Source organism: Rana temporaria, chromosome 1, assembly GCF_905171775.1.
Source record: "Rana temporaria chromosome 1, aRanTem1.1, whole genome shotgun sequence".
In the NCBI taxonomy this organism is placed as follows: Eukaryota; Metazoa; Chordata; class Amphibia; order Anura; family Ranidae; genus Rana; species Rana temporaria.
This window is the reverse complement of record NC_053489.1, coordinates 555,709,792-555,719,584: the sequence shown is the minus strand read 5'-3', so window position 1 is coordinate 555,719,584 and position 9,793 is coordinate 555,709,792. Positions and strand designations below refer to the sequence as shown.

General features: G+C 45.9%; 1 long non-coding RNA gene across 1 annotated transcript; it reads right to left on the bottom strand.

The window, feature by feature from the left end:
* Positions 1-4,828: 4,828 nt before the first annotated feature.
* On the bottom strand, positions 4,829-5,776 carry LOC120925006. Its single transcript, XR_005746516.1, has 4 exons — positions 5,699-5,776; positions 5,453-5,574; positions 5,151-5,307; positions 4,829-4,926 (listed from the first exon to the last, which is right to left on the bottom strand). It is a non-coding gene; the product is annotated as an uncharacterized LOC120925006 (long non-coding RNA).
* Positions 5,777-9,793: the final 4,017 nt, after the last annotated feature.

Genomic DNA, 9,793 nt, shown 5'->3' with positions numbered 1-9,793 from the left:
ATACATTACCCCTACCAACCAAGGTCACATGTGCTTAGCTTACTTATACTGTAAGTATCCACAGGATGGAGATAGCTGGCTTGGCATGCATCATAACTGACTGTGATCAGCTCAACAGTGAAATGAGAGTAGCAGGAGATATGAGGAGTGAAACAAAGCAGACCAGATGGTATAACACTCTATAATAGCATAATAGAATTACTTCCTAGTCCACCATGGATCTTGAGATTAATGAATTTACTCATCTTTGCTTAGTAAATTTTCAGTATTTTTGTGTTATTATGGATTATTACAGATTATTCCAATAACCACAAACCTAACCTGGGTTTACATAATTTTGCTGGGCATTGAAATAAGTGGAATAATACAATGGTATAAGAAGGCCCACATTGGGGGCGTATGTGCGGCAGCTCCTGACACGGACGTCTAGTCAGTAAGCTCCACTCCAGTCGACCGAGACCTCCAGCGCCACGAGCACCCCCGCTCTCCGCACATATCGCCCCCCGCAGATCACATAGCGGACACCCCGCAGAATCCCCCGATGCACTCGGGGACCGTGAGGAGAAGCCTGCAGTACTTCTCTGGGACAGAGAACGAGCGGGCCGCGAGTCCCAAGATGGTGGCCGCTCCACCTCACACAGCTCAGGATCACCTAGCCAGCACTCCGGACACAGCGTCATCCCACTCACAGATGCTCGGCCTCACAGTGAGTACAACTGCCCTGGGTCCTGTCTCCCCTGCCTCAACGGAATCCCTGCTGGATCAGACCCTGGAGGAGCTGGGTCTCTCCCCTATGGAAGCTGCCCCCCCCCCCAGCAGCTACTACAGTCTGGGGATTCAGGCCTGGTTCCTCCTGTGTCAGTGGCAGATATGTTCACTAAATTTTCTGAGCTTCTGGACAGGGGCTTACATGATATAGCCACCAAGATTACAAATGACATTAAAGCGGACCTCCACACCATAGGTTTCATATTGAACTAGTTTAAAACCATTTAGAAACCACCATTGCAAGAACAAAACAAAATACTAACTGCATCCAGACCCTGCAGGATCAACTCGAGACGGCCAATGCTAAAATTGACGAACTCGAGAATGGGAACAGGCCAGGGCTCAAGTCCTGTGGGAACGGAGTTCCTGCACTTTTTTCACAGCAGGAACGCAGTTCCCTTTGCAGGACTAGAGCAGCCGAGCCGCCTGAGCCAATCCTTCACTAATTGGCGATGCCCAGTCCGAGTCACTGTCAGGGGCAGGCGTACCTTAGTAATCCTTTATGTTACTGGCCGCTTCCTGTATATGGATTCATGGGGTAGTGTGCAGTTATTCCGTCACTTCTTCAAATCGAGAAAGTGACGGAATACCCGCACACTACCCAATGAATCCATATACAGGAAGCGGCCAGTAGCATAAAGGATTACTAAGGTACAGTGGATCGGAAAAAAAAAAACATGCGGTTTAGTAATTATGCATATGAGCGTATAATTTTTTTTTTTTTGGTGGTGAGTGGTTCTTGGGTGGGAGTTCCCACACTTTTTTCCCCAGGACTTGACCCCTGGAACAGGCGCTATAACTTTAGGGTTAGGGGTCTCCCTGATTACTACAAGGATGTCCCTGACACAATTCAGTCACTCATTAAGGAACTGATCCCTGATATCCCTCTCCACAGGCTGGAGCTCGACCAAGCTCATAGGGTCCTGCTGCCCCCAAGGTCTGACGGCCTCCCCATGGATATTGTGGTTAAGCCACAAATCACGAGCCATGTCTAAGCTCTCATTCCAGGGCCATGAGATCCAAATCTTCGCCGACTTATTCCGTCCACCTTTCAGAAGAGAAGAGCCCTCAAACCACTGCTTAACATATTGATAGAAAAAAAAATCAAATATTGGTGGCTCTTCCCATTCTAACTCAAACTCATCTACAAAGGCAAACCCTATACGTTTGCCTCCCTGCAGGAGGGAGAAATTATTTTACTGAAGCTGGGCCTCATCAGACAAGATCCGAATCTCCAGCCTTCTGGACCTGCTCCCAACTCGTCAAAAAGACAGTTACCTACCAGCCCTTTACAACCAGTATGGGAATCCACCAGATCCAAAAAGTCCAAGGACACTCCTCCACCATGAGACGCTTGGGTCTCCAGGACTTCCTTTTTGTTTTTTGAGTACAGGGATGGCTCAGACTCCTTTTGCGCCTCACTGAGCTAAATTGACCATGTGTGCCCTCTCTTGCCTCAATTTAGGCAGCCACATGAGGCACCCACACGACCCCCACACGCCCCCCACACGACCACCCACGGCCACCCACGATTTAGGCATCCCTCCGCCACCCCCTGGCTTAATTTTGGCGTCTTTCGACGCCTTTCTCCTCATCCGCGCCAGCCGAGGCCATTTCGCGACCGCGGCATCTTAGGAAAGACCGCGGCTTCAGCCGCGGCCTAGCGGCGCGCCACCCATATGCCCAGCAAAATTCTTCAAACTGCCCAGAATTTCCCAGACTACCCCCCTTACCCCTGGAGGACCCCACCATCCCCCGATCAGCAACCCAGGTCAGCATAGCCAGCATTTCACCCAGCTGACAGCCCCCCTAGCCTGGGTCCTGTGTCTCGCCTGGCGGCCATCTTGGTACACCCCAGCAACAGAGACACTTCTCACCCCCCTCTTTTCCCCCTCCAAACCAATCAGTACTTGATCCAGGGATTGTCCGATCGCCTTTCTAGGGATCAGGAAGGAATTTTTTTCCCTGCCGCAGCACATTGGCCTAATACGGCCAGGTTTTTTGTTGCCTTCCTCTGGACCAAGCCAGGAGAGAGGATTCAGTGGATCTTCGCTCCATCGTCACTCAAACACTTGCACCCCCCCCCCAGCGACTGGCGACTATGGCCAATCAGCAATACTCTGCAGAAACTATTTGGGGTCTGAGGCGATTCGCCACAGTATTACCAACCATCACCAAAAAAGCCTTAATAACAGAGCAACTTTTGAGAATCGATCGACGATCGACTATCAAAAGTTTTAGCAATTCATCCCAGCTTAAGCACATATCATGTGCTCTGATCAACACAAGATCGGCAGTAAAACACTGATTAGAAATCCACGATTTCATACTACAATACGATCTAGACTGCCTCTTTATTACAGAAAGCTGGCTTTCTGCCGACTGTAACACCATTCTCGGAGAACTGGTGCCAGAGAACTATCGTATTATAACGGAAAATAGAATAGGGCAAAGAGGAGGAGGCCTGGCAGTGATCCACAAGATTCACCTTGCAATCACTAAGCCGGTCCTTCAAAATCCTCTTCCATTCATGGAAACCCTTACTCTTCAACTGCAAACAAACCCCCAGGAGACTGCTCACATTCTCCTCTGCTATAGGCCACCCGGGCCAAAATCGCAGCTTCTACCATTATTGACAGAGTTTATCTCCACTTATACCCTTAACAGCAAACACCTTTTGCTGCTCGGGGATTTCAATCTCTGGGCCAACTCCTCACAGGATCCCGTTGCTGACGCCTGTATTGACCATCTGGAAGGATTAGGGCTACAGCAACTAGTATGTGAACCCACACATGCTTCAGGTCACACGCTCGACCTAATTTTCAGACAAAATCTGAAAATAAGTATTTTGGAAAATGAACCATTGCCATGGACAGATCACCATGCAATCAAATTCACAATTTCCAAAACTCCCCCATTGATAAAAGCACCCAAGCCGGTGACAATACACTGGACTAGATCTTAGAAGAAGCTCCATTCGGAACTCTTCAAATCTACCTTGGGAAGTAAAATTAAAACAATTCCTCCACACAAAACAGCCTCAGATACACTGGATGCCATAAATGCAGCCCTACTACAGTCAGCCGACTTAGTAGCACCGAAACGCAAAGCCCGCATCCGGAAAAACAAGTCAGGCTGGTTCAACAACCAGCTGTCGCTACTGAAGCAAGAGCGCAGAAGGGCGGAAGCCGCCTGGAAAAGAAGCGTTTCAGAGGAAAACCTCTTCATCTACAAGGCAATAACACGAAAATACCATAAAGAAATCTTCAAAGCCAAGAAACATCATTTTTCTATGGCTATCAACAGCACCTTAAACCGCCCCCGTGAACTCTTCAAGATGGTCACCCAGACCATGAATCCAGGATGTCTTGAAGCCCCCAATTCAGATTCCCAAGAATTTTGCGATGAATTATCGGATTTCTTCATCAACAAAATTGAGGGAATCCGGGAAAGCATTCTGCAAAACAATACCCCCTTCAACCCCCCCCTCAATCAACCATACAACACCCACGAAAACTTTCCACAGTCAACAATGTTCACTCTGGAACCCACTTCCATCGATGCCACAAAAACTATCATTGGTACTTTGCGAAACAGCACAGCACCTAATGATATTATCCCTACTAAACTGCTGAAGGAATGTGCCGACATCCTGGCACCACCTATCACGCAGCTTATAAACCAGTCATTTAAGGAAGGCACAGTGCCCTCCCTGCTGAAAGAGGGCACAATCCAGCCCATCTTGAAAAAACCAACCCTAGACCCTAAGGACCCAACCCATCGCCGTCCCATAACAGGCCTAAATGTTCTCTCCAAGGTAATGGAGAAAGTAGTGGTACAACAGCTGCAACAGCATCTAGATACCCATAATCTACTCGATCCATTTCAATCAGAAAACAAGAAATGCGGGAAAGGGTGACAAACCCTGGGATTTTAAAGGTGTTAATATTGGAAAATTCAATCCAAAACAATGAAATAAATATAAAAATAATAATTTATTCAAACATATAAATTGGTTTTTAAATAACACAGAATATCAAACAAGACATGGATGGTCTCATAGGTGATGTTAGCGACTGAAACAGTAGCAGAGGAACCTGTTGGAGGAGGCCCGACATGTTTCGCTCGATTGAGCTTTATCAAGGGCAGTGCAACAAGCTACAAAATAGAAAAAAGAGAGAAAAACAAAATAAGGCATTGTGAATATTGCCAAAAACAACAACAGTCTGAAAAGTACAGACCGCTGGTGTTGCAGTACAAAATGATCTATATTTATACATAAATGATATTTGGGGGATAAACATTTGTAATAGAGTAGTTCATGAAAATACAAAGGTCACATAAACTAGTTGTACAGTGAAAGAGACCAGGAGCACACTTACCCGTCCAGGTCCAAGAACATCCAATCACAATTAAAATCAGCTGTATGCCATTAAATCAAACTGTGAAAAAGGATTCCACAGTATATGTGCCGAATCTAGCAAGCATCCCAAAGGAGAGCCACACCAGCCAGTCAGTCCAAGTGGGGTTTACACAATGCTATAGTAAAAAAGGTAAACAATAATAAATAATGGGAGAGTACACCCACCAAATAAAATTCTGGGGGGGTAAAATCTCAAGCAATAAGGTTAAAAATAAAAGTTTATATATACAGCTGTATCCATATATAAGCATATGTAAATACCTTGGATAGGCAGTTGGATCGGATCAAAAGAAGGGACTAGCAAAATTGCGTCCAGCACAGGAAGAGTTAAACAGCCAGTTAGCATTGATCAGTTGGAGAGAAACCTCTAACAACGCTGGTTGCTAATAAAAAAACATATAAGAAGACATATAATCACTAATGGTGTCAATATAAACAGCCAATGCAGTAATAGTAGGATATCAAAAAAAGCTGTAGAATAAAACAAGGAAAAAGAGAAAAACAAACCTGTTTGAAGAGGTTGAAATCACATGCCTGAGAAATCATAAGGCAGAGACAGCCTGAAGCTCTGACATTTCAGAGCCATGGTAAGAGCAAACATAATTGACCTTTAAATACCCTCCAGCTGTGATGCAAAGCTGCTGGGGGTGGGCCTGAATCAAACGTGTGTCCAATGACAAAATGGGCTGGGCAGGGAGATCCAAGGTGGCCGCCCCTAGGTGGTCAGTTCCGCCCAGATTAAACGAGGGGTTGGAACAAACAAAATAGGAATAACCTAAATGGTTTAGACTCTTAAAGGGGCGGGATGACTAACCTGAGTCTCCAACAAAGGACCAGGGTGGCATAGAGTCACCCAGGCCATCAGCAACCAAATGGCAAAGGCACCCTAGAGAAAAGGGGGGATCACCCACGTGGACTTACCGATCAAAGACCACGAATCGGGTGCGCCCCACAGGCCCATATAGCATGTGATTAGCCCTAAAACGGCTGGAAAGAGTGGGACCCGAAAAGGGATGCATGCTTAGTGGAACAAAATTGAAATGAAAATTTTTTCAGTATGTGTGTAAATAACACAGGGGTAGTGTACCCCAACAGCATGACAAATGTTGGATAAAAAAAATTTAACATCCAACAGAGGAGAAAAAATGAACAATATCTCCCTAAAACATATCGATGAAAAACATCATAGTAAAAGGATAGTCCGGACCTGGACAAATAGAAAATATGCTCAGTATAAACATGCATTATTAAACAATAAGTACACAAAAATGACACAAATGTGTCCATTTCAATCAGGTTTCCGTCCCGGTCACGGGACGGAAACAGCATTACTTAAAATATGGGACGACGCTCTTGAGGCCGCAGACGAAGGAGAATCCTGTCTCCTGGTTCTGCTGGACCTAAGCGCAGCCTTTGACACGGTAGACCATAAACTGTTACTGACGCGGCTAGCTGAGGTAGCCAGAGTCGCAGAAGGTGATTTACCATGGTTTTCCTCCTTTCTAGAAAACCGATCACAAACAGTGAAATTGGGATCTTTCACGTCTGAAAAACGCACGGTGTCATGTGGAGTCCCCCAAGGGTCCCCCCTGTCGCCGGTGCTTTTCAACATCTATCTTTGCCCTCTCTTTGAAATCATCAGTAGCCAAGAACTACTTTATCACTCATATGCAGACGATACGCAATTGTATTTCCGCATCTGCAACAAAAAGGATCATCATCTCAGTTTAGAGAAATGTCTCTCTTTGATAGAAAACTGGATGACTAAGAGTTATCTTAAACTCAATAGCTCTAAAACAGAACTTCTCATGTTTCACGCCAGCCGCAAGAGTCAACTGGCACCAACCTGGACACCCCCGCCCATTCTGGGCCAAATCATCACCCCTAGCTCCAAAGTCAAAAGTCTCGGGGTCATCTTCGACACCTACATGACAATGGATGCACAAATAGGGTCAGTAGTCAGCAGATCTCACCATCTGTTGCGCCTACTACGCAGACTTATTCCATTTATTCCCAAAGAAGACGTAGCAGTCGTGGTGGGAACAATTGTGAACTCCAGACTGGACTATGCAAATGCCCTTTACCTCGGACTCCCAAAGTACCAAATCTCTCGGCTGCAAGTCGTTCAAAATACAGCTGCCAGACTTGTGACTGGGAAAAAACCATGGGAATCAATCTCACCTTCGTTGAGAACCCTTCACTGGTTGCCAGTAAAGGACAGAATTGCATTCAAAGCACTCTGTCTGACGCATAAGTGCATCCATGGGAAGGCTCCGCAATATCTTTGCGACAAGATATAATTCCAATCGCGTTCTGCGATCCACCGACCAAAATCTGGTCAAGGTACCTTAAGCAAGATACAAGTCCAAAGGAGAAAGAAGGTTTGCTTTCCAAGGACCTAGACCAGGGATATGCAATTAGCGGACCTCCAGCTGTTGCAGAACTACAAGTCCCATGAGGCATAGCAAGACTCTGACAGCCACAAGCATGACACCCAAAGGCAGAGGCATGATGGGAATTGTAGTTTTGCAACATCTGGAGGTCCGCTAATTGCATATCCCTGACCTAGACTATGGAATGCTTTACCAACCAGCATTCGGTTGGAGGAAAACCACCTGGCATTCAGAGGACAGATCAAAACTCTGCTCTTCTGATGTCAAGAGACAGGAACAACAAGCGCCCTGAGGCTATTCAGTTCGCATGTGCCGCGCTATATAAGTCTTTCATTCATTCATTCATTCATTCATAAGGGTTTGTTATTCTGGTTTTCATCCATTTCACCGAACTGAACACTCTGCCTGGAGGGGGGACAGAGGGGGAGGACTGGTTCCTGTATTTGCACGCCTATTACTTCTGCACACTTTGCTGGAACTAGATGGTTTCCACACCTTTCCTATTCCCACCCCTCTCCACCACCCCTCCCTACCCTTTCCCCTCCACCCATTCCTGCCCATTCCCCTCATCCTATCCCTCTCTATCTTTATTATGTGACTCAGGAAGTCTTTCTGATATAGGTTATGGTTCTAGATTTGTTTTTCTCTATTCGTGTCCTCGCTAAGAGTTATGTGTATGTATATGTATGTGTATATATATATATATATATTTTATTTATTTATTGTTTTCCTTTTCTTCTTCTCCCCTTTCAAAGATATGGTCTCTATGGGTGCTCGATATGTTTGCGGGCACCAGGCCCGCTTTACCCATTTATAAGCATGATTTTAATTGGCCTCACAGCTGGAGTGGAGCTCATGCACCCCATCCTGCCTTGAAGAACAGGTTTTACGCCCTTCTCTTGACAGGATTGCTCCCCTCTTCGTGGAAGGGAGCCTTTGTTTGGTTCACCTTAAGGATGGAGGACCCTATATCCTCCACTCCCCGGGAAACTCTCTTGTTTCTCGGCTCTTTCTCCTCTCTCTTTTCTTCCTTCCACCTGTGTCTTTCTAACAATTGTTCTTTTGCAGTGACCGACTTGAGAGGGGCCCCACGAATCACCCTAGCAATGTTGGAGACCGTCTGTTTACAGGAGGAATGCTTTGCAGCTTGTGGATAGGAAATGGTAGGTGCCCTTGTTGTGCTGGTTTGTTTCTCCCCTCTGCTCTATGGCTAACTTCTCCCCAGAGACACACCCACTGAAGGTGGTGTCCCATAATGTTCAAGGCCTAAACTTCCCGGTCAAAAAGGCGAAAAGTACTACAATACTTTCATTCCCAAAAAATATATGTGGCCCTACTACAAGAAACACACTTTTCTGAACGATACAGCCCGACATTCATACACTCCAAATTTCCTATCTTTTATCTGGCCAATGCGGACGACAAAACGAAAGGGGTGGGCATTCTCTTTTCTCACAAATGTAAATTCTGCCTTAAATCGTAACATAAAGGCCCGGAGGGCAGGTACATTTTAATCATTGAGGAACTGGATAACCATACATACTCTTTCCTCTTATACTACTCTCCTAACAAGGCTCAATTCCCTTTTTTTTCAATCAATGTTGAGGACCCTGACACCCTTATTGGAAGGTACGGTAATATTTGGAGGCAACTCCAACACCGCTTTTGATCAGGGCCTAGACAAATCTTGCCCCCCGGGCAGACGCCTCACTAGATACACTAAACAAAGTTTACGTATCGCTAAACTCCTTTTTGATCACAGCCTTGTTGACATCTGGATGGATATTAACCCAACAATGAGAGATTATACTCATTACTCTAGCCCTCACTGCTCCTTTGCGCGTAAAGATCACATATTCGTTTCCACCGCTATAGTTCCTCTGGCCTCCAAGTCACACATTAGAGACTCCATCTGGTCGGATCACTCCATGGTTTTCCTAAGTCTGCAGTGGCCCTCAGGTCAATGGTCGCCCGGCCGCTGGAGACTAAATGAGTCCATCTTCAGTGACCTGATCAGAACAAAAGAAATTGAAAGCTCAATAGAACTTTACTTTCTCACTAATGATGTCCCCGACACTACACCTGCCTGCCTCTGGGCAGCTCATAAAGCCATAATCAGGGGAAAACTCATTCAATTAGCCTCCCAGATACACAGGGCTAAAAAACTCGAGATAGCAAAATTAGAACAAGGCTTTTCTACTTTAGCAAA